The sequence below is a fragment of the Triticum aestivum genome, chromosome 1A (assembly GCF_018294505.1).
Source record: "Triticum aestivum cultivar Chinese Spring chromosome 1A, IWGSC CS RefSeq v2.1, whole genome shotgun sequence".
NCBI lineage: Eukaryota > Viridiplantae > Streptophyta > Magnoliopsida > Poales > Poaceae > Triticum > Triticum aestivum.
In genome coordinates this window covers 118,470,536-118,496,811 of record NC_057794.1, presented here as the reverse complement: position 1 = coordinate 118,496,811, position 26,276 = coordinate 118,470,536, and positions in this window count along the sequence as shown.

Below are 26,276 nucleotides of genomic sequence, written 5' to 3'. Positions count from 1 at the left end.
GAGCAAGGCTTCATACTCAGCTGCATTATTAGTACAAGGGAACATTAAGCGGAGAACATAACAAAACTTATCACATCATGGGGAAGTTAATACGACTCCAGCCCCCGAGCCTTCCAATTGCCTGGATCCGTCAAAATGAATAGTCCAATATGTATGATCCGGCTTCTCCTCCGGTGCCTGTAATTCTGTCCAATCATTGATGAAATCAACAAGTGCTTGAGACTTCACTGCCGTCCGAGGCACGTACTTCAGTCCGTGCGGCCCCAGCTCTATAGCCCACTTGGCAATCCGGCCAGTCGCCTCCCGATTCTGTATAATATCACCCAAGGGAGCTGAACTGACCACTGTGATGGGGTGCCCTTGAAAATACTGCTTCAACTTCCGACTGGCCATAAAAACACCATAGACCAGCTTCTGCCAATGCGGATACCTTTGCTTGGATTCAATCAACACCTCACTGATATAATAAACCGGCCGCTGAACCGGATATTCCTTGCCTGCTTCTTTGCGCTCCACCACAATAGCCACACTAACTGCCCGAGCATTAGCCGCTACGTATAATAATAGCGGCTCCTTGTCGACCGGAGCTGCAAGAACAGGCGGATTGGCTAACTTCCGCTTCAGGTCCTCAAATGCCTCATCAGCAGCTGGACTCCAGACGAAATTGTCAGTCTTCCTCGGCATTTGGTACAAAGGGATAGCTTTCTCCCCGAGGAGGCTGATAAACCGGCTCAGCGCAGCGATTCGGCCCGCCAAACGCTGAACATCGTTGATACACTCCGGTTTAGCTAGAGATGTAATAGCCGTAATCTTCTCCGGATTAGCCTCAATTCCTCTGTTAGACACCAAGAAACCCAGTAACTTGCCTGCTGGAACACCAAAAACACACTTGGCCGGATTAAGCATCATCCTGTAGACTCGCAAGTTGTCAAAGGTCTCCTTCAAATCATCCACCAGTGTCTCCTTCTGCCACCACAATATCATCCACATATGCGTGCACATTGCGGCCGATCTGCTCATGCAGGCAATTCTGTACACACCGTTGATAGGTGGCTTGGGCACTCTTGAGCCCGAAGGGCATAGATACATAGCAGAAGGCTCCAAAGGGAGTAATGAATGCTGTTTTGTCCTGGTCCTTAACCGCCATCTTGATCTGATGATATCCAGAGTATGCATCCAAAAAACTCAAACGCTCACAACCCGCCGTGGCATCAATGATCTAATCAATACGGGGGAGGGCAAAAGGGTCTGCCGGACATGCTTTGTTAAGATCTGTGTAATCCACACACATACGCCAAGTGCCGTTTTTCTTAAGAACCAGCACCGGATTAGCAAGCCACTCTGGATGGAACACCTCAATAATAAACCCAGCTGCTAAAAGCCTGGCCACTTCCTCTCCAATGGCCTTGCGTCTCTCTTCGTTAAACCGGCGGAGGAACTGTTTCACCGGTTTTATACTTAGGATCCACATTAAGAGTGTGCTCAGCGAGTTCCCTCGGTACACCTGGCATGTCAGACGGCTTCCATGCAAAAATGTCCCGATTCTCACGGATGAACTCGATGAGCGCGCTTTCCTATTTGGGATCTAGGTTGGCACTGATAGTGAACTGCTTGGACGAATCGCCGGGCACGAAGTCAACAAGCTTGGTCTCAGCTGCCGATTTGAACTTCAGATCTGAATCATGCTCTGTAGTTGGCTTCTTTAAAGGGGTCATATCTGCCGGATCAACATTGTCCTTATAATACTTCAACTCCTCTGTGGCACAGACTGACTCTGCATAAGCCGCATCACCTTCCTCACATTCCAAAGCGACCCTACGGCTCCCATGAACCGTTATGGTCCCCTTGTAACCCGGCATCTTGAGCTGCAAGTAAATATAACAAGGCCGCGCCATGAACTTGGCGTAAGCCGGCCGGCCAAACAAGGCGTGATACGGGCTCCGGATCTTCACCACCTCAAATGTTAGTTTTTCCGACCGGGAGTCGTGCTCGTCCCCAAAGGCCACATCTAGGGCTATCTTACCAACAGGATATGCAGATTTGCCTGGCACAACACCATGGAATACCGTATTCGACGGTTTGAGATCCTTGTCCGTTAGTCCCATGCGCCGGAATGTCTCATAGTATAGTATGTTAATGCTGCTTCCTCCATCCATGAGTACCTTGGTGAATTTATAACCCCCCACCTGAGGGTCTACCACTAATGCTAGCTGGCCCGGGTTATCAATCCGGGGCGGGTGATCCTCTTTGCTCCACATGATAGGCTGCTCCGACCAGCGCAAGTAACGTGGTAAGGCCGGTTCAACCGAATTCACTGCTCGCTTGTGGAGTTTTCGGTTGCGCTTATCCAAACTAGTTGTGAAAACATGATATTGCCCATTGTTCAACTGTTTTGGCTGGCTCTGATAACCTGACTGCTGCTGCTGCTGCTGGTTGTTCTGATTATTCTGGTGATTGTGACCGCCCTGATTGCGACCTAAACCGGAAGCTCCATCGTGATCCGGCCCGTGGAAACCGGATCCTGAACCGCCACCTGATCCGTGATCATACTGGAAAGCATTAGAGTTCTTGAACTCCTGCATGATATAGCAATCCTTCCAAAGATGGTTAGCCGGTGCCTCCTTCGTTCCGTGCTTTGGGCAAGGCTGATTCAACAAATAGTTCAAACGGCTTGCATTAGGATTGGGAGCCCCGCTATGATTTGCCGCTTTACCTCTGCGCCGCTGCCCCCTGTCCTGTGTGTTAGTGTTGGCCACGAAGTCCATGCTGCCGTCCGCCTTGCGCTTGCCTCCGTTTCCATGACCCGCTAGTTTGTTCTGCTGCTGTTTGGAGTTGCTATTCTTCTTTCCCTTCCCTGCTTCATCATCATTAAGCTCGGGATCCTTGGTACTGTCCGAATCGGCATACTTCACTAAGGCAGCCATGAGGGTTCCCATGTCATTACAGAGCCGCTTCATGCGTCCCAGTTTCAATTTTAGAGGCTCAAACCGGCAGTTGCCTTCCAGAGTTAAGACCGCAGAGTCAGCATTAATCCTGTCAGACGAGTGCAAAATTTCCGAAACGCGGCGTACCCAATGGGTCGCTGATTCTCCTTCTTCCTGGACACAAGCCACCAGGTCTACTATGGACTTGGGCTGCTTACATGTATCCTTGAAATTCTGTATAAACCGGGCCCGCAACTGGGCCCATGAGCTGATAGAGTTGGGCGGTAGGCTCTTTAACCAAGTACGAGCCCTGCCCTCAAGCATCATGGTGAAATATTTTGCACATGCGGCTTCATCCACGTCCAGCATTTCCATGGCCATCTCGTAACTCTCTATCCATGCTTCAGGGGGCAAATCAGCGGTATAATTCGGCACCTTGCGTGGACCCTTGAAATCTCTGGGCAGGCGCACATTACGTAAAGCAGGGATCAAGCAAGGCACTCCCAGAGCGGACGTGATTCCTGGTCCGGCAAAGGTGGCAGAACGAACCGGTGTAAGTTGGCCCGCATTATCCTGTGCTGCTAACTCGGCCTCCCTTTGTGCCCGGGCCCGGTTCACCGCATCCCGAGCATCAACAACACCACCTGCCGGGTCATCACCACGGGCCGCTCCACGGCCTTGCGCATTGCTTGATATGCCGGTTCATCTATGCGCCTGCTATAGCTCCGGCTCGGACGGGGCGTAGAATGAATCCGATCACGGCTGTATGAGTATGCCTCCTACTGCATCAGCGCGGTCCGGAGAAGCTCCTTAACCCGGCGCGTCTCTACTGCTTGCGGAGAATCCCCTTCGACTGGGATGGCCTCCAACCGTGTTGCGACTGCAACAAGGTTGTCCATAGGATTTGAATAATGACCCGGGGGCGTCTGGACCGGTGGAGGAACCACAATACTTTGGTGAGGGGGTTCCATTAGGCGAGGCTGGACCGTCGCTCCTGGCCCTGGCACCTCAATCCGGTTTGTCTCCTGGTACCGCGGCGGATTACTGGGTCCAGCTCCCGGAGTGTGAAAGAGATTTCGGGGGTTAAACCCTAACGGCAGGCGTGATCTGTGCTTCCGTTTCAAAACCTCGTGTGATGCATTCTGGTCAAGCATGAGTTTATAGGCTTGTGCATCCAAAGCGGCCCGCTCTGTAGCCATCCGGTCTTTTTCTGCTGCCAGATCCGCTTTGGCTTGCACGATCTGCTCTCTCACCTTCGCAATTTCCGCATTATGAGCCTCTTGATCCGCCGAGTCATCTTCTGCCATAAGCGCGGCTAGTGCGTCAAACAGGTCAGATAGGACTTGAACCGGCGGGCGCACAAGGTCTCCTGCCCCTGCGGCTGCTGCCGCTGCGGATCCGGAGAGCATTGCTGCGGCAGTCGAAGAATAATTCGCCGCCTGAGTGCCAGCCATGAATATTCCAACCCGGTTAATCTGGCCTGGGGGGTCCAAAATACTGTCGCCATCGGAACAACCCCTAACCTGATTGTCTTGCATCCGGTATAGCGACTCGGTCTCTCCGGTTGAGGACTCGTCGCCAGAATAGACGACGGTCTCGCTACCGTGCTCTGATTCGTCCTCGCGCTCTCCTCCGTAGATGACTCCAACGAAGGCACGCTTCATGGCCGGTTTAACCTGGGTAGATCTCGCACGCTGAGCCGTCTCGACGGGGTCGGTGTAGATGTCCGGCTCAGGCCCAGGCTCACCAATCTTGCCGATGAAGACGTGTACGCTGCCAAAGGGGACCCGGTAACCATACTCGATTGAATCGGCCTCGGGACCCCATCCTGCATCATCGATGTAGATCCTGCCCCGACGACTCTTGGTCATCCGGCCCACAACATAGCCTTCGAGTCCCTTGAGCTTGCCCTCCAAGATCGTCAAACCATCGTGCGATAGCCCCACGGTGGGCGCCAACTGTCGTGGATTTGTCACGGCAGGTGTCCTAGCAAAAGGACTTAGTCGTGGAGCCATCGCTACGGGTTTACTTGAAGGGGTTAAAGTGGACACAAAGACACGAGGGTTTTATACTAGTTCGGCCCCTTCGATGAAGGTAACAGCCTACGTCTAGTTGTGGTGGAATTGATGTGGTTTCGATGGCTAGGGAGCAAACAAGCTTCGCCTAGGCTCGAGTTGTCGTTGTCTCTCCTGAACCGCCGCCGGGTCGCCCCCTTATATACACGGGTGACGCCCGTCGGTCCATAGAGTCCCAGCCGGTTCATATTCGTATCCCGGTCGGTATCTCTCTATTCCTAACTTACAATACAAGTTATACATCAGGTCGGTTTACAGCTACAGATTCTAAACCGACTATAGGCCTTGGGCCTTCACCTGCTTATACCACTATGAAGTTAACCCGGCCCAAGCAGGCCGGTTTACGCCCAGTGGTAATATCCCCAACAATGTCCCTAGTAAGCCTCTAGTTGACTGGCTTGTTGATCAATAGATGGTTACGGTTTCCTGACCATGGACATTGGATGTCGTTGATAACTGGATCACATCATTAGGAGAATGATGTGATGGACAAGACCCAATCCTAAGCCTAGCACAAGATCGTGTAGTTCGTATGCTAAAGCTTTTCTAATGTCAAGTATCATTTCCTTAGACCATGAGATTGTGCAACTCCCGGATACCGTAGGAATGCTTTGGGTGTACTAAACATCACAACGTAACTGGGTGGCTATAAAGGTGCACTGCGGGTATCTCCGAAAGTGTCTGTTGGGTTGGCACGAATCGAGACTGGGATTTGTCACTCCGTGTAACGGAGAGGTATCTCTGGGCCCACTCGGTAGGACATCATCATAATGTGCACAATGTGACCAAGGAGTTGATCACGGGATGATGTGTTACGGAACGAGTAAAGAGACTTGCCGGTAACGAGATTGAACAAGGTATCGGGATACCGACGATCTCGGGCAAGTACTATAACGGTAGACAAAGGGAATTGTATACGGGATTGACTGAATCCTTGACATCGTGGTTCATCCGATGAGATCATCATGGAACATGTGGGAGCCAACATGGGTATCTAGATCCCGCTGTTGGTTATTGACCAGAGAGATGTCTCGGTCATGTCTGCATGATTCCCGAGCCCGTAGGGTCTACACACTTAAGGTTCGATGACGCTAGGGTTATAGGGAAGGTATGTACGCCCGAATGTTGTTCGGAGTCCTGGATGAGATCCCGGACGTCACGAGGAGTTTCGGAATGGTCCGGAGGTGAAGATTTATATATGGAAAGTTGTTGTTCGGGTTCCAGGAAAAGTTCGGTTTTTTCTGGTATTGTACCGGGAAGCTTCCGGAAGGTTCCGGAGGATTCCGGAAAATGTTCCACCATGTCCAATACAGCAGAATGGGCTGTAAGGGGGCTCCCTAGCCTTAATGGGCCAGGGGCACCAGCCCCCCCAAGGCCCATGCGCATGGGAGAGGGGAAACCCTACGGGGGAGGGCCTCCACTTGACTTGGGAGGCACTCCTCCCCCCCCCCTTGGCCGCCGCCCCCAACCCTAGATGGGATCTAGGGGGTCGGCCCCCTCTCTCCCCACCTATAAATAGTGGAGAGGTGGGAGGGTGGCCAGACCCTTGCACCTGGCGCAGCCCCCTCTCCTCCAATACCTCCTCCTCCTTCTCGTAGTGCTTGGCGAAGCCCTGCTGGAGTACCGCGCTCCTCCACCACCACCACGCCGTCGTGCTGCTGCTGGACGGAGTCTTCCCCAACCTCTCCCTCTCCCTTGCTGGATCAAGAAGGAGGAGACGTCTCTCCCAACCGTACGTGTGTTGAACGCGGAGGTGCCGTCCGTTCGGCGCTAGGATCATCGGTGATTTGGATCACGACGAGTACGACTCCATCAACCCCGTTCACTTGAACGCTTCCGCTAGCGATCTACAAGGGTATATAGATGCACTCTCCTTCTCCTCATTGCTAGATTACTCCATAGATTGATCTTGGTGATGCATAGAAAATTTTGAATTTCTGCTACGATCCCCAACATGGCTATGGTAGAAACTTGATGCTCGCCGCATTTTAGGTGGCCCACATGTCATGCACACAAAGGCAGAGGGGCGGTGCGGCCGAGAGGGGTGAGGCGCACGTCGGCGGGCGTGGTGCCATGGGTTGGAGAGGCGTCGTGGGAATCGCAAGATGAAATGTGATGGTCGCCGTAGTTGAACTTACATGGACAAGCTGTCATGTCTACGGACACATGCACTGCATACCGATCACTGGAAGGAGTAGCAGAGAAAGCTATATATGCGGATAAATAGTTCCTTATAGTCAAGCGGACCCATGCTACTACTCTGTTCCAAAGACATGCACACCATCGAAATAGTCCATCTATATCAATATACACCGACAGGGAATAATTTTTTTTACAAGAGAGGAAATAGTTCATCCATCCATAATGCTTTCCTGCTGGTGCAGCCTTTCCTTCTTCTTCTTCTTCTTCTTCTTCTCATTCTCTGTGGGAGACGGCTTCGCAACAAGCTCTTTGGACCTTGCAGCTATCTCGAAACTCACACGGGCATCGAGGGCAGCATATTTTATCCGCTCGTACGTCAAGGGATAATTCTCCCATCCAGACGACCATAATGCCACCATCTCGTCACCCTTCTGAAGACTTGTACCGAGCACGAAATTTGCTACGTCGAATAGGGATGGTGTCTGTTTATCAGAAACTTCTACATGAATTTTGATTCTGGTTTGTAGGTCAGCGATGCTATTCAAATCAAGGTTGTACGACTCCAGCTTCTGTTTGTCCCCTTCGATGGCTGCCCCACGGAAGTATACGTCCTCCCGAGACAAGAAATCGTGAAGCTCACCTGGTATGGAGGGAGAATGTATGATGTGCTACACCAAAACATCACCTTCGAGGCACAGCTGAAGGACGGCGGCGCGCTGGATCTTCCCAGGGGCACGCTCCGTGTACTCTGCGTCGAGACCGATGACCCTCGTCTCTACCTTTTCGAGGGATTTGGATACATTGTTGATCCACTGCCGAACAACCATTGGGTGGACGGTGACGGTGGCAACTATGCGCATCGAGCCTTCGACGAGGACATGTTGGACGCTAAAAACCTGCATCTCGATCTCTATCGCCATTTGGAACCACTAGAACGGAGGGCTACGGTTTGGAGAATTAGGTTAGATGGCTAGTCTAACTGAAGTAGTAGATGATTATTTAAAGAGGTTAAAACAATGTGAACACAGTGGGGTTTGGATGCAAATGAAGACGAAGGGGAGGTGAAGAAGCCGAGGAGAATCGGTTCCCGATGGAGAAGTAAATGGGAGAAGTGGCGTGCATGCAGTTGATTAGACGGCTAGGTAGACTAAACGAAAAGGCTATGCGGGTAGACTGATGAGTCGTACTTGTTCGTGTACGTGCCCATCCTTCCTGATAGGTGGGACCTATGCAAACAGATAAAAAAAAGGTGTCATATTTTTTTTTGAGCGCGTGAGTGGGAGACACAACATTCTCTAGTTAAGGAATACTCCCTTCGTTTAGGTGAGTATAAGTCACCTTATGAAAATCAGGTTTTCCCAAAACCTTTAGGTGTGGAGCATTAACTTCCTACTCGATCCCCTCCCAGCCTCGTTAGCCATCGTTCTCTTCCTCTGCTGCCGCGTTCTACCTTTCCATTTTTCCTCTTCTCAAGTGTGGGATGATCTGCATGCCATCCTTGATGCACCAGAACGACCACTGCATGCATCGTGGCAGAGCGTTGATTGGGCATGCACGAGAATTTGGTTCTGCTCGCAATATGGATGATACCTGAACGATGAAGTGAACATGCATGCTAGCACGGGAGACCTATTTATGCTATACAATACTGGAGTACTCATGTACCTACTAGTAGTAGTAGTAGTAGTAGTAGTACAACTGCGGTACACTTGATGGTCAAAATACTATTCATCCAGTCCTCACAGTGAAGTGACAACACCATGCGCCTGACACTAGTCCAGGCGGCGTGTTCGGGTTACCAAAGTCAGCCTCACCCTGTGCACAGTGTAGTCTGTCACCGCCGCTGTACAGCACATTGGCGCTTCGCCTCGTCTCCCTCTCCGCTCCCATAGCACCACTCCATCTCCATCTCCTTCTCCGTCTCCATCTCACTGTGCCCCCGTGTACCATCGCCTCACTCGCCTCCCCCAGTACCACTATTCCCTCGCTAGCCACTACAGCACCGACATCCTTCTTGATGACCCACAAGTATAGGGGATCTATCGTAGTCCTTTCGATAAGTAAGAGTGTCGAACCCAACGAGGAGCAGAAGGTTTTCAGCAAGGTATTCTCTGCAAGTACTGAAATAAGTGGTAACAGATAGTTTTGTAATAAGGTAAATTGTAACAAGCAACAAGTAACAAAAGTAAATAAGGTGCAGCAAGGTGGCCCAATCCTTTTTGTAGCAAAGGACAAGCCGGAACAAACTCTTATAATAGGAAAAGCGCTCCCGAGGACACATGGGAATATCGTCAAGCTAGTTTTCATCACGTTCCTATGATTTGCGTTCGATACTTTGATAATTTGATATGTGGGTGGACCGGTGCTTGGGTGTTGTTCTTACTTGAACAAGCATCCCACTTAGGATTAACCTCTATTGCAAGCATCCGCAACTACAACAAAAGTATTAAGGTAAACCTAACCATAGCATGAAACATATGGATCCAAATCAGCCCCTTACGAAGCAACGCATAAACTAGGGTTTAAGCTTCTGTCACTCTAGCAACCCATCATCTACTTATTACTTCCCAATGCCTTCCTCTAGGCCCAAATAATGGTGAAGTGTTATGTAGTCGACGTTCACATAACACCATTAGAGGCTAGACAACATACATCTTATCAAAATATCAAACGAATACCAAATTCACATGACTACTCATAGCAAGACTTCTCCCTTGTCCTCAGGAATGAACGTAATTACTCACAAAGCATATTCATGTTCATAATCAGAGGGGTAATAATATGCATAAAGGATCTGAACATATGATCTTCCACCAAATAAACCAACTAGCATCAACTACAAGGAGTAATCAACACTACTAGCAACCTACTAGCACCAATCCCGGACTTTGAGACAAGAATTGGATACAAGAGATGAACTAGGGTTTGGAGATGAGATGGTATTGGTGAAGATGTTGGTGGATATTGCCCTCTCCCGATGAGAAGAGCGTTGGTGATGACGACGGTGATGATTTCCCCCTCCCGGAGGAAAGTTTCCCCGACAGAACAGCCATGCCGGAGCTCTAGATTGGTTCCGCCTCGGTTTTGCCTCATGGCGGCGGAGTCTCGTCCCGAAAGGTTGCTTCCTCTTTTTTTCTCATCGAAAGACTTCATATAGGATAAGATGGACGTCGGAGACCCACCAGGGGGCCCACGAGGTAGGGGGCGCATAGGGTGTGGGCCCCCTGGCCTTCATCTTTGGTGAGGATTTTTCTTTATTTATTTTAAGACGTTCTGTGGAGTTTCAGGACTTTTGGAGTTGCGCAGAATAGGTCTCTAATATTTGCTCCTTTTCCAACCCAGAATTCCAGCTGTCGGCATTCTCCCTCTTTATGTAAACCTTGTAAAATAAGAGAGAATAGCCATAAGTATTGTGACATAAAGTGAAATAACAGTCCATAATGCGATAAATATCGATATAAAAGCATGATGCAAAATGGACGTATCAAATCCCCCAAGCTTAGACCTCGCTTGTCCTCAAGAGAAAAGCCGATAACAATAAATATGTCCTCATGTTTAGAGGTAGAGGCGTCGATAAAAATAAAATATGGACATGAAGGCATCATGATTATTCTCATAACAGCAACATATATAGATTTTGTCATATGATTACTCATGTTCAAGTGATGATCTATTCACAATGCAAAAGTATAAATCATAAACCTTATTGGGGTCCAACAAACTATAATCTCGGTCATTGAAGCAATTGCAATTTATCATAACATCGGGAAGAGTCTATGTCAGAGCTAAAAAGCAAGTCCACATACTCAACTATCATTTAGTCCTCCATAATTGCTAACACTCACGCGATACTTGTGATTACGGAGTTTTAACCGGACACAGAGAAAGATAGGGGCTTATAGTTTTGCCCCCACAACCTTTTACCTCAAGGGTAATGTCAATAATAATGGTTCATGCTCCCCTACATCCAATTAGATATATATATATATATGTCATGTTCTTTCCAACATGCCAAGCTTGCCAAAGGATAAAATGAAAAAGAAAAGGTGAAGATCACCATGACTCTTGCATAAGGTAGAAGATAATAATAAAGGATAGGTATCGGTGTCAAAACCGGTGGATCTCGGGTAGGGCGTCCCGAACTGTGCGTCTAGGCCGGATGGTAACAGGAGGCAGGGAACACGATGTTTTACCCAGGTTTGGGCCCTCTTGATGGAGGTAAAACCCTACGTCCTGCTTGATTAATATTGATGATATGGGTAGTACAAGAGTAGATCTACCACGAGATCAAGGAGGCTAAACCCTAGAAGCTAGCCTACGATATGATTGTTGTATATGGAGTTGATTGCCTACGGACTACAACCCTCCGGTTTATATAGACACCGGATAGGGTTAGGGTTACATAGAGTCGGTTACAATGGTAGGAGATCTTGAATATCTGCATCGCCAAGCTTGCCTTCCACGCCAAGGAAAGTCCCATCCGGACACGGGACGAAGTCTTCAATCTTGTATCTTCATAGTCCAGGAGTCCGGCTGAAGGTATAGTCCGGCTACCCGAACACCCCCTAATCCAGGACTCCCTCAGTAGCCCCTGAACCAGGCTTCAATGACGTCGAGTCCGGCGCGCAAATTGTCTTCGGCATTGCAAGGCGGGTTCCTCCTCCAAGTCCTTCATAGAAGATTGTAAACACCAAGAGTAGTGTTCGGCTCCGCAAAATAAGTTTCCACATATTGCCATAGAGAGAATAATATTAACACAAATCAAATCTGCTGACGTATTCCGCAGTGCGTCATCACACTACAGCCAAGTCCTTTACTCGAATCGATTTCACTTTTCCACCTCAGCGTGTTTTGCGAGGCAGTCTCCTTGGCACGTCTTGTCAAAGCAGAGATCGTGTGTCCCCCTTTTACGGAATTCTCATCAATACGGACGTGGGTAACCCAATCGTGCCCGTTAGCATGTTTTCTCGATTAAAGGCGAGTCCCAAACGGTTACGGGGAGGGCTCCTGGTATTCAACCTCTTATAAAGAGACCAGGTCCTTACTCCTTTTCTCCAATCCCAAAACGAGTTCGCCCATCGCCTCGAGTTCCAACACCCTAGGCTCCAGATTCCGGGCGCCTCAGACCTTCGACAATGTCCGGTTCCGGCCTTCAAGGCTGATGGATGCCCTCCTCCGTCACGGAGGAGGACGTGCTAAAGTTGAGAGAGGCTAAGTTCATGACCGCCGGAATTCCGCACAGGTTGCCTGCTCAAGGGCAGGCTATCCCCAGTCCCCAGCCCGGTGAGAGCGTGGTGTTCGTGTCTCACTTCCTTCGGGGACTAGGCTTCCCGATGGATCCCTTTGTGAGGGGACTGCTGTTTTATTACGGGCTGGAATTCCACGACTTAGCTCCGGAGTCCATCCTCCATATCTCCTCATTTATCGTTGTATGCGAAGCGTTCCTCCGTGTTACCCCTCACTTCGGATTATGGCTCAAGACTTTCAATGTGGAGCCGAAGATGATCAAGGGATGGCACACGGAGTGCGGAGGCGCTGTTATAAGCAAAAATGCTGATGCTCCATGGCCCGAGGGCTCTTTTCAAGAGGAGCTAGGCTTGTGGCAACGAGAGTGGTTTTATATCACCGCTCCCCGGAGCACCAAGTGGGTGGCACTTCTTGCCTTTCGCTCGGGTCCCCCACCACGGCTAGCGTCATGGGTTAACAGAGGGTTAGATTTGGGTTTGCCCAAAGATGTGCCCTTGTTACAGGGCCGCATTAAGGATCTCTTGGAAGGAGACCTCAGCCTGGTCAAGGTGACGCAGGTCATGCTGATTCGCCGAATATTGCCCGGCAAACGTCGCTCTCTTCGCCTGTGGGAGTTTAATCCAGAGGGACCGCAAGCTCTCCAGAATTTCATGGGCGCAACGCCCGCAGAGATGTATAAACTGTTCTTCGGATCACAAGAGATGTGTCCGGATTTAACCGAGGACGCAGGCCTAAGCTGCAATTGCCCGGATACTCAAGTAAGCAACCTTGTGCCCGGACCTTCTATCCGTATAATTGGCATAAACTTGCCCCTAAAAGAGTCGTCCTTTTAAACAAGAGTGGATAGCGAAGGCAAAGCTGATCAGGTGTCCGGCTCCCCTTCCCGAAACCAGGCCTGATCCCGTGTTGGTCAGGATGCTGGAGATAATGCCTTTGGAGGGAAGCAAGGGGGAGGACAAGGAAACTATGGCCTCCTTGAAGGAGGCTGCTCCGAAGGGAGGAACTGACAATTCCTCTCCTAAGGGGAAGAAGAGAGCCGCCTCTGACAACCCGGAAACCATGGCCTCGAAGCGGGGGGAAAAATCCTCGTCAGAGGGTCCGACGCCGGGGAGTTCCTCGGCCGGACTACGCCCTCAAGGGGATCAGCCCTCCAGCGAGCCGTAAGTAGAGAAAGATTTTCCTTTTGAGGGATGAGGGAAATCCTTGATTTATATCTGAGAAGATTAACCGAATTTTTACCTTGTAGCTCGGACCTCAGCCCTTCTCAGCAGAGCTCGTCTTCAGCGGATCTCCTTCCGGAGATGATGGAGAGCGGGACGCCTCCCCCTGCCATGCCGCCTAGCGAGGCGGGCGACCCTGAGGTGTCGTCGCGGAGGGTTTCTCCGAATCCGGCAAGGGCGGAAGATAGCTATGTGTCCCCCCGAGGTTCTCCGCGTCCGGCGTTCGAAAGAGGTCGCGGGACAAGTCCGGCACCATCTGGTGCTCGGCCGGAGGAGCTAAAGATTCTGCTGGGGCGAGCTTCTATCTCGGAGGAGCACCGTGCATTGATGGGCACGGTGATTGAAAGGATCTCATCCGCAGAGAGCGGATTGCATGAAGCCATCAAAAGTTTACTAACGGGTTTTGAGGTACATTAGATAATGTACACTTTTGTCAGTTGCGCATGAATAAGATGCGCCCTGTGTAGATAGTAGCCCCTGAGACTCTACGCGTCGTCAAGAAATGACGGCACGCGGAGGATCATAATCCCAGGTCTAAGATGTCGCCTTTGAATGTAGGCGGCAGGGTGTCCGGAATTGAGTCGAACTGAAGATTTTGCCGAACTAAAGCGGCAACTGGACGTGGCAGATGCCGACATCATGCTTGTTAATAAGCGGCTTGATGAGGCTCAAGGTATGTAATTCCTCGGGCGGCATCAGGTAAGAACAGTTTTATGCCTGTGTCTTACGATGTGTGTGCTTTGACACAGATGGTGCGGCCGCCGTGGAGAGTCTTAGGGCAGAACTTGCCCGAGCTAAAGAACAAGCCAGCGAAAGTGATGCGGCCACCAGGATAGCCCTTGAAGAGCTGAGAGCCGAACAGGCTGCTCATTGCCGAAGCAAGGAAGAGATGGCCAAGATGGCCGAAGAGTTAAAAAGCGCTACAGACCATTGCAGACTTCTTGAAAAAGAAGAGCAGGCGAAACAGACGGACTTAGAGAAGGCCGTTGCCAATGCCAAGGATGCGCACTCTGCGATGAGAGCTGCGAAGGAGGAGCTGCGTCAGGCCGAACAGATTGCGGCTGGAAAGCCCTTTATGCTGCGAAGGAAATTTTACGATCCGAAGTTTGCTCCGTTGGACCGGATGTGGAGTGTGGAGGATACCTATCTGGATTTGGCAGCGAGTGCTGCTGATGTGACCGAACACTTTCGAGATCAGAAAGATCGCGAAGTGGAAAAGCTTTTCTGGTCGCAGTTTCACAATCCAGAGCGTCCACTGGCAGTGGACGATCGTTTGGCTCAATGGGCCGAACTGAATAGGTTGTCCGGACTCGCCATGAAGTACATCATGGGTCATCTGTGGCCGGGGAGATCGGAGCCGAAGAGTTATTTCAGCTTGGTGCAGCAATTCCTTGACGCAGTGCCGCGTATTAATGCAATGAAGAGGTCAGCGTGCATAGAGGGCGCAAGGATGGCTCTTGCCCGTGTCAAGACATACTGGGCAGAGATGGAGACCACCGTTGTTGCGTCCCGAGATTCGGACAAAAGCCGAGTACCCTCCGAGCACTATTTTCAGGAAGTCCTTGAAGGCGCTCGTGTAATAGAGACGCAGTGCTCGAAAGATGCTATGTTATGATAGCATATGTAATTATAAAGTAATATTTTGATAAACTGTAGTGGCCTTTTTATACTTGTGCCATCAAGTATTGGGAACACCTCCTATGCGGCCGTTTTAAGATATATACAAAATCTGAAAGATGGCAGTCGTTGGCTTCAGCCCCCACGCACATAGTGCGGGGGTGCTCACAGAAGATGCATTTTCACACTTAACCCAACGTCTTGGTCCTACAAAGGAGGTGATAGCGCAGCGGGCCAGGCAACCGGACTATAATGCTTTAACACTTACACTTAGCCATAGGAGCTTGACAGTGAGACTATCTAGGTAGCCCCTTGGTGGCGACTGCGCTCGCCCGAGTTCGGGGCGCGTATGTGCCTGACTGGGAAGCGGCCCTTCATTAAAGCAGAGGAATCCGATAGATTCCGATAGGTCATCGAGTGGCTGACCAGTCTCATGCTACAGAATGACAGTCAGTTTTCGGCTTTCTCTACTGAGGTGCTCGCCCGGCCGAACCGGGGCACAATCGTAGTAGTTCTCCTGGTGCTACCTTAGCCGATAGAGCGGAACGTAAGGTAGCCGAACTCAGGAGCCGGGCAACCCAACATTTGACCAAAGACATGATTCGGAGCTGATGCATATAATGCCAAAACTCGCGACATCGAACACTCCCTAAGGTGTTCGGTCTTTATGAGTGCGGGCGAAACAACACTCTTTATTATTAAAAAAGCCCCTAGTGTACAGGTACATGCAAAAATTCTGACATGGCCACATGCCAAGACGCCAGCCTCCTCCTTGGTTATATCAGAAAGAAAAAACCAGGGGATGTGTAGCAACAAGAGACAGTAAAAAAGGTTTATGCAGGGTCTTAATCTAAAAAGAATCCTTTAGGACGGGTCCCTACTGCACGTCTGCGCCTATGTCTCCGTTGTGCCGTATCCTGGACGGGCGCCGCACGACGTTCATCTTTACGGGCGCCGCATGTTTTGTTATGTGAAGTGAGTTCACTGTTTTTACTTCTTGTGGGAAGTTCTTTTGTTTCCTGGTGCTCTGCTTTTGGGGTTCGTCCTCGTCTTCGCTTTGTGTGTCGAGCCCCTTGTGTTCGGCATTGAGTCTACCGGATTGTTTGAAAACCCAACAGTCTCTGTGGGTATGGTTAGCAGGCTTCCCGGGAGTACTGTGTATCTGACATATCATGTCCAGGATTTTATTTAGGTTGGATGGATCGTCCCTGTTATCCTGGGGGGAGATTTTTCCTGATTTTGTCGTGAGCCTTTGAATCCGGCATTGACTGTCGTGCTCTTCGGACTTTTGTCCTTAGTCCAGCGACGGTCCTTGTTGCGTCGCGGTTTTCTGTTTCCATCCCTAGTTTCGGATGTACTTGGGTCGCTGGGGCTACACCTTGCCAACCAGCTGTCCTCCCCTGCACAAAAGCAGGTCATGAGGCTTGTTAGTGCGGCCATTGTTCTTGGCTTTTCTTGGCCGAGGTGTCTGGCGAGCCATTCTTCTCGGACATTATGCCTGAAAGCTGCTAAGGCTTCGGCGTCCGGACAGTTGACTATCTGATTCTTTTTAGTGAGGAATCTATTCCAGAACTGCCGAGCTGATTCTCCGGGTTGTTGAGTTATGTGACTAAGATCGTCTGTGTCCGGAGGGCGGACATAGGTCCCTTGAAAGTTTGCTCGGAAAGCATCCACGAGCTCTTCCCAGCTTCCAATTGTGTTTTCGGGAAGGCTTTTAAGCCAATGCCGGGCTGGCCCTTTAAGCTTAAGGGGTAAATATTTTATGGCGTGGAGATCATCTCCTCTAGCCATGTGTATGTGGAGGATATAATTCTCGATCCAAACTCCAGGGTCTGTTGTTCCATCATATGCCTCTATGTTTACGGGTTTGAATCCCTATGGGAATTCATAGTCCAGGACCCCATCGGTGAAACATAGGGGGTGTGCGGCGCCCCTGTATTTTGGTGTGCTGGATTCTGATGATGGCTCCATAGCGTTGCCTACGAGAGCTTGCTTTCTTGGCCCATAAATGGACCTGACTGGGCCATGATGCGAATCCTTAAGTGGGCCGCATGCCGATTTAGGTGCGGCGCCGCTTGCCGCTTTATGGGGTCATCTATCCGACCGTGTGGCTTTCTCATTTTTTGAATGCGAGGGCTCTAGGGCCTCTTCGTCGAATTCAGGTAGTAGCTTTGTTTTCGGATACATTTTAGTGCGGCGACTGTCGTCGTATTTATCTGCGGTATTGATTACTTTGCTCCATCTAATCCGGAGTGCATCTTCCGCTATTTTTAGCTTTCGCTTCTGCTTTTTTAGGCTGCGTGCAGTTGCAATGAGCCTCTCGTGGAGATTCTTTTGCTCCATAAGTTTATCCGGCGTGAGGTCGTCCGGAATGCCGTTTTCGCCGGAGGAGGGATGTTCGGTTTCTCTATTCGTGTTGCCCTGTTCGGACGGTTGCTCTAAGGCCTGCTCATCGTCTACCAGCTCGTCCTGCTCTATGGCTGGGTTTTTATCGAGGCGGGGCTTGGGTCGGCGTTTACGCCGACGCTTTGATTGCTTTTCGGGGGGTCGATCTCCCGTTCCATCCCCTTTTTCCTCATTGTCGCTTCCTTTAGGGGTATCCACCATGTACACATCGTGAGATGAGGTGGCTGTCCAATGCCCTATGGGCGTTAGTTCGTCGGTATCTCCTGCATCGTCATCCATGCTGTCGATGTCTCCGGAGTCGAAGTTGAGCACGTCGTTTAAATTGTCGATAGTGGCTACCAAGTGGGTGGTGGGTGGGCTTTGAATTTCTTCATCGTCCGTATCCCATCTTCGCTGACCGTAGTTCGGCCAGGGCTCTCCTGATAAGGAGAGAGACTTGAAAGAGTTCAAGATATCGCCAAAAGGCGAGTGCTGAAAGATGTCTGCGGCGGTGCACTCCATTATCGGCGCCCAATCGGATTCGATCGGCAGGGGCGCGGGGGGTTCGGAGTTCGGAAAGGAGTCCGGATCCTCGGAGTCACGGGCCGTGCAGAGTGCGGGGCTAGCGTTCGGCTCGATCGCTTTTGGGATCGCAGCCCCTGAGGTGACGTCCAACCGCTCATCCTCGATTGGCGCAATAGGCTCCGAGTTTGGGGTCAGAACCAATGCGTGTGCAGCCTCCAGGATACTGTCCGGGGGCAGAGCTAGATCATGCCCCTCGAGATAGTGCGGCGCGCTTGGCCGTGGCTCGAACCCGTCGAAGATCAAGTCTCCGCGGATGTCAGCCGTGTAGTTTAAGCTTCCAAACCTGACTTGATGGCCAGGGGCGTAGCTTTCGATCTGCTCCAGGTGGCCGAGTGAATTGGCCCGCAGAGCGAAGCCGCCGAAGACGAAGATCTGTCCGGGGAGAAAAGTCTCACCCTGGACGGCATCGTTGTTGATGATCAAAGGAGCCATCGGGCCTAACGGCGACGCCACAGAGGAACTCTCAATGAAAGCACCAATGTCGGTGTCAAAACCGGCGGATCTCGGGTAGGGGGTCCAGAACTGTGTGTCTAGGCCGGATGGTAACAGGAGGCAGGGAACACGATGTTTTACCCAGGTTCGGGCCCTCTTGATGGAGGTAAAACCCTACGTCCTGCTTGATTAATATTGATGATATGGGTAGTACAAGAGTAGATCTACCACGAGATCAAGGAGGCTAAACCCTAGAAGCTAGCCTACGGTATGATTGTTGTATATGGAGTTGATTGCCTACGGACTACAACCCTCCGGTTTATATAGACACCGGATAGGGTTAGGGTTACATAGAGTCGGTTACAATGGTAGGAGATCTTGAATATCCGCATCGCCAAGCTTGCCTTCCACGCCAAGGAAAGTCCCATCCGGACACGAGACGAAGTCTTCAATCTTGTATCTTCATAGTCCAGGAGTCCGGCTGAAGGTATAGTCCGGCTACCCGAACACCCCCTAATCCAGGACTCCCTCAATAGGCCCTTCGCAGCGGGAAGCAGAGGTTGCCATGCGCTTTTATGGTTGGATGCACAAAATCTCAATGCGAAAGAATATCACTTTATATTGCCCCTTGTGATATGAACCTTTATTATGCAGTCTGTCGCTTTTATTACTTCCACATCACAAGATCGTATAAAGCTTATTTCTCCCACACCAATCAATCATATATATTTAGAGCAATTTTTATTGCTTTGCACCGATGACAACTTACTTGAAGGATGTTACTCAATCCATAGGTAGATATGGTGGACTCTCATGGTAGAACTGGTTTAAGGATATTTGGAAGCACAAGTAGTATCTCTACTTAGTGCTGAGAATTTGGCTAGCATGAGGGAGAAAGGAAAGCTCAACAAGTTAGAGGATCAATGACAACATACTTTATCTCAGATATAAGAAAGACATAACTCATTACGTTGTCTTCCTTGTCCAACATCAACTCTTTAGCATGTCATATTTTAATGAGTGCTTCCAATCATAAAAGATGTCAATGATAATATATCTATATGTGAAACCTCTCTTTCCTTATTACTTCCTATTAATTGCAACAATGACCAAAGCTATGTCTGCCAACTCCCAACAACTTTTAATCATCATACTCTTTCTATGTGAAGTCATTACTCTCAATAAGATCAATATGAACTTGTTGTTTCTTTTTATTCTTTTTCTCTTTTCTTTTATTCACCCAAGATCATGGCAAAATAATCAGGCCCTTAACTCAACACTAATCTTTATTATATATAGCTCATGGACTCGATTACAAAGAGAGATCATAAAGCAAAACTCAAAACTAGATCATGCCATAAACTTTATTCTACTAGATCAAGATACTACTAATAGGATCGAACTAAGAAAAACGGTAAAGATAGGAGATGTGATTGTGATACGATACCAGGGCACCTCCCCCAAGCTTGGCAGTTGCCAAGGGGAGTGCCCATACCCATGTGATTATGTCTCCTTTGTCGGTGAAGAATGTGGAGGTGACAGATAATCGCACATCGAGCGTAAGAGGTCCTCCAGCTTGCGAATAATGCCCTTGAGTGCAACAATATGCTCCTTCAACAAAATATTTTCTTGTGTGAGATACTTGTTTTGTATACGAGCTAACTCAATCATCTTGAAAGCTTCGATCTCAGTTGGGGTAAGAAGGTTATGATCAAGTTGAAGGATGTCTTTTGCTGCTGGAGCTTGATCCTCCGTGGCCTTCTTGATCCTTTCATCCTTGTTGACCTTCGTGGGTTCTTCCCCCTTTAGATCTATCCTCATTAGCCAAGCATCGTTGTCACCATTGTCGAAGGAGGGGGACGACATGATGCCTGGCCTTGAAAACCCTGACAGAAAACAGCTCGAAACAAGAACAGGAGATTTTTGCGTGATACAGGAGTCAAAACCTTCGAGAGAATATATAATGAATTTTTACCGACCAAAATACGTAACGTGCAAGAAAACAGAGTCCGGAAGGCACACGAGGTGCTCATGAGGTAGGGGGCGTGCCCACCACCCTCGTGGGGCCCTCGTGTCCTTCCCGGACTGCTACTTATTTTTCTATTTTTCTAAATATTCCAAAACGGAGAAATATTGCCTTAGAAATTGTTTTGGAGTCGGCTTACTTACCGTACCACATACCTATTCCCTTTCGGAGTCTGAAATGTTCCGGAAAGTGTCCCTTATGTATTCCTCCGGGGTTACGGTTTCAATAATATTGGTTTCAACATTTATGGGATTACCTAAGATATAATGTTTGATTCTTTGACCGTTTACCACCTTCGGATTTGTGCCTTTGAAGCTGTTGATTTTTATTGCACCGGAACGATATACCTCCTCGATAACATAGGGGCCTTCCCATTTAGAGAGAAGTTTTCCTACAAAAAATCTTAAACGAGAGTTGTATAGCAATACATAATCACCTACATTAAACTCACGCTTTTGTATCCTTTTGTCATGCCATCTTTTAACTTTTTCTTTAAATAACTTGGCAATTTCATATGCTTGGGTTCTCCATTCATCAAGTGAGCTAATATCAAATAACCTCTTCTCACCAGCAAGTTTGAAATCATAGTTGAGCTCTTTAATAGCCCAATATGCCTTATGTTCTAGTTCGAGAGGTAAGTGACATGCTTTTCCATATACCATTTTATATGGAGACATACCCATAGGATTTTTGTATGCAGTTCTATATGCCCATAATGCATCATCAAGTTTCTTAGACCAATTCTTTCTAGACCTATTAACAGTCTTTTGCAAAATTAATTTGAGCTCTCTATTGCTCAACTCTACTTGACCACTAGACTGAGGGTGATAAGGAGATGCAATTCTATGATTAACGTCATATTTAGCAAGCATTTTACGGAAAGCACCATGAATAAAGTGTGAACCACCATCAGTCATTAAATATCTAGGGACTCCAAACCTCGGGAAAATAACTTCCTTAAGCATTTTAATAGAAGTGTTATGATCAGCACTACTAGTTGGAATAGCTTCTACCCACTTAGTAACGTAATCAACAGCAACTAGAATATGTCGTATCCATTAGAGGCAGGAAAAGGTCCCATATAATCAAAGCCCCAAACATCAAACGGTTCAATTACAAGAGAATAATTCATAGGAATTTCTTGACGTCTACTAATATTACCAATTCTTTGACATTCATTGCAAGACAAGACAAACTTACGGGCATCCTTGAAGAGAGTAGGCCAATAAAAACCAGATTGCAATACCTTATGTGTAGTTCTATCTCCAGCGTGGTGTCCTCCATAAGACTCGGAATGACACTTGCGTAGGATCTGTTCCTGTTCATGATCAGGTACACAACGTCTAATAACACCATCTACTCCTTCTTTATAAAGATGTGGGTCATCCCAAAAGTAATGTCTCAAATCATAGAAGAACTTTTTCTTTTGTTGGTATGTGAAGCTAGGTGGTATAAATTTAGCAACAATATAATTAGCATAATCAGCATACCATGGAGTACTACGAGAAGTACTTATAACATTTAATTGTTCATCAGGAAAGCTATCATTAATAGGTAGTGGGTCATCAAGAATATTTTCTAACCTAGACAAGTTGTCTGCAACGGGGTTCTCAGCTCCCTTTCTATCAACAATATTCAAATCAAATTCTTGTAGCAAGAGAACCCATCTAATAAGTCTAGGTTTAGCATCTTTCTTTTCCATAAGGTATTTAATAGCAGCATGATCAGTGTGAATAGTTACTTTAGAATCAACAATATAGGGTCTGAACTTATCACAAGCAAATACAACTGCTAAAAGCTCTTTTTCAGTAGTAGCATAATTTCTTTGAGCATTATCTAGAGTCTTACTAGCATAATGAATAACATTTAATTTCTTATCAACTCTTTGCCCTAGAACAACACCTACAGCATAATCACTAGCATCACACATAATTTCAAAGGGTAAATTCCAATCAGGTGGCTGAACAATAGGTGCAGAGACTAATGCTTTCTTAAGTATTTCAAATGCTTCTACACAATCATCATCAAAGACAAATGGTATATCTTTTTGCAATAAATTAGTCAGAGGCCGAGAAATTTTTGAGAAGTCCTTAATGAACCTCCTATAAAATCCGGCGTGACCAAGGAAACTTCTTATACCTTTGATGTCCTTGGGACATGGCATCTTTTCAATAGCATCAACCTTGGCTTTACCAACTTCAATACCTCTTTCAGAAACTTTGTGCCCCAAGACAATACCTGCATTAACCATAAAGTGGCACTTTTCCCAATTCAAGACAAGATTAGTTTCTTCACAAAACTCGATCAAGATTGCTCAAGCAATCATCAAAGGAGGAACCATAGACGGAAAAGTCGTCCATGAAAACCTCACAAATCTTTTCACAAAAGTCAGAGAATATAGCCATCATGCATCTTTGAAAGGTAGCAGGTGAATTACATAAACCAAAAGGCATACATCTATAAGCAAAAGTACCAAAAGGGCATGTAAAAGTAATCTTTGATTGATCTCTAGCCGACACAGGTATTTGAGAGAAACCAGAATAACCATCTAGAAAGCAATAATGTATATGTTTGGATAATCCTTCTAGCATTTGATAAATAAAAGGTAAGGGATAATGATCTTTCTTAGTAGCTTTATTTAATTTGCGGAAATCAATTACCACCCTATAACCTGTGATAATTCTTTGTGGAATCAATTCATCTTTATCATTAGGGACAACAGTAATACCTCCCTTCTTAGGGACACAATGGACAGGACTTACCCACTCACTATGAGCAACGGGATAAATTATACCTGCCTCCAAAAGCTTGAGTATTTCTTTTCTTACCACTTCTTTCATTTTAGGATTCAAACGTCGTTGAGGATCACGAACTGGTTTGGCATCTGCTTCCAAATTTATTTTATGTTGACATAGAGTGGGACTAATGCCCTTAAGATCATCAAGAGTATATCCAATAGCAGCACGATGCTTCTTCAGAGTTTTCAATAATCTTTCTTCTTCATGCTCTGAAAGGTTAGCACTAATAATAACAGGATATATCTTCTTTTCATCAAGATAAGCATATTTAAGATTATCAGGTAAAGGTTTAAGCTCAAACACGGGATCACCCTTGGGTGGAGGGGGGTCTCCTAAAATTTCAACAGGCAAGTTGTGTTGCAGAATAGGTTCCTGTTTAAAGAATACATCATCTATTTCCCTTCTTTCATTCATGAACATATCATTTTCATGGTTTAGCAAATAGTGTTCTAAAGGATCACTAGGAGGTACGGCAATAGAAGCAAGACCAATAATTTCATCCTTACTAGGTAATTCTTCCTCACGATGTTGTTTACTAAATTTAGAGAAATTAAACTCATGAACCATATCGTCCAAACCAACAGTAACAATATTCTTAGTGCAGTCTATGGTAGCATTGACAGTATTTAAGAAGGGTCTACCAAATATAATGGGACAAAAGCTATCTTGTGGAGAAGTAAGAACAAGAAAATCAGCAGGATATTTAGTTTTCCCACACAAGACTTCAACATCTCTAACAATTCCAATTGGTGCAATAGTATCTCTATTAGCAAGTTCAATAGTAACATCAATATCTTCTAACTCAATAGGTGCAATTTCATTCTTAATTTCTTTGTATAAGTCATGAGGTATAACACTAGCACTAGCACCCATATCACATAAGCCATGATAACAATGATCTCCTATTTTAACAGAAATAACAGGCACGCCTACCACAGGTCTATGTTTATCTTTATCACACGGTTTAGCAATTCTAGCAGTTTCAACTTCGAACTGAATAACATGCCCATCAATATTATCAGACAAGAGATCTTTAACAATAGCAATATTAGGTTCTACTTTAACTTGCTCAGGAGGTGTATAAGTTCTAATATTGCTTTTATGAACAACAGTTGAAGCTTTAGCATGATCCTTTATTCTAACAGGGAAAGGTGGTTTCTCAATATAAGAAGTAGGAACAATAGGATCATTATAAGTGACAGTCTTTTCTTCAACTTTAATAGGTGCAGCTACTTTTACTTCTATGGGAGGATGATATTTAAACCACTTCTCCTTAGGGAGATCAACATAAGTAGCAAACGATTCACAGAAAGAAGCTACTATCTCAGAATCAAGTCCATATTTAGTGCTAAACATACGGAAAATATCGGTATCCATAAAAGATTTAACACAATCAAACTTAGGTGTCATACCTGACCTTCGTCGAGGTCCCAATCTTCGGAGTTGCGTTTAATTCTATCCAATAAATTCCATCTGAATTCAATAGTCTTCATCATAAAACAGCCAGCACAAGAAGTATCGAGCATGTTGCGATTGTTTTCAGAAAGCCGAGCATAAAAACTTTGCATAATTATTTATCTCTGGAGCTCATGATTGGGGCATGAATATAACATTGATTTAAGCCTCCCCCAAGCTTGAGCGATGCTTTCTCCTTCGCGAGGCCAGAAATTATATATATATAATTTCGATCACGATGATCAAGATGCATAGGGTAATACTTTTGATGAAATTCCAGCTTCAATCTTTTATAGTCCCACGATCTCATATCATCACATAGCATATAACTTATCAATACGTCTCCCTTCAAAGATAAAGGGAAGACCTTCTTCTTAGCAACATCATCGGGTATACCTGCAAGCTTAAATAATCCACAAACTTCATCCACATATATTAAGTGCTCATCAGGATGTTTTGTTCCATCTCCTGTAAAAGGATTAGCTAGCAGTTTTTCCATCATAGCCACGGGAAATTCAAAAGGAGTTTCATTAATAGGTTGAGGATCAACTCTTTGCTCTACTGGACAGGGTGAAGATACCCCGAACAGGCCCCTCAAAGAATTACTTTCCATAGTAACAAGTGACAGTAAATTTCAGCACACTATATAAATTTTCCTTACCAAATTCCACTTACCAAAGGCGCTACACTCCCCAGCAACGGCGCCAGAAAGGAGTCTTGATGACCCACAAGTATAGGGGATCTATCATAGTCCTTTCGATAAGTAAGAGTGTCGAACCCAACAAGGAGCAGAAGGAAATGATAAGCGGTTTTCAACAAGGTATGCTCTGCAAGTACTGAAATAAGTGGTAACAGATAGTTTTGTAATAAGGTAAATTGTAACGAGCAACAAGTAACAATAGTAATTAAGGTGCAGAAAGGTGGCCCAATCCTTTTTGTAGCAAAGTACAAGCCGGAACAAACTCTTATAATAGGAAAAGCGCTCCCGAGGACACATGGGAATATCGTCAAGCTAGTTTTCAACACATTCATACGATTCACGTTTGATACTTTGATAATTTGATATGTGGGTGGACCGGTGTTTGGGTGCTTTTCTTACCTGAACAAGCATCCCACTTATGATTAACCTCTATTGCAAGCATCCGCAACTACAACAAAAGTATTAAGGTAAACCTAACCATAGCATGAAACATATGGATCCAAATCAGCCCCTTACGAAGCAACGCATAAACTAGGGTTTAAGCTTATGTCACTCTAGCAACCCATCATCTACTTATTACTTCCCAATGCCTTCCTCTAGGCCCAAATAAAGGTGAAGTGTTATGTAGTCGACATTCACATAACACCACTAGAGGCTAGACAACATACAT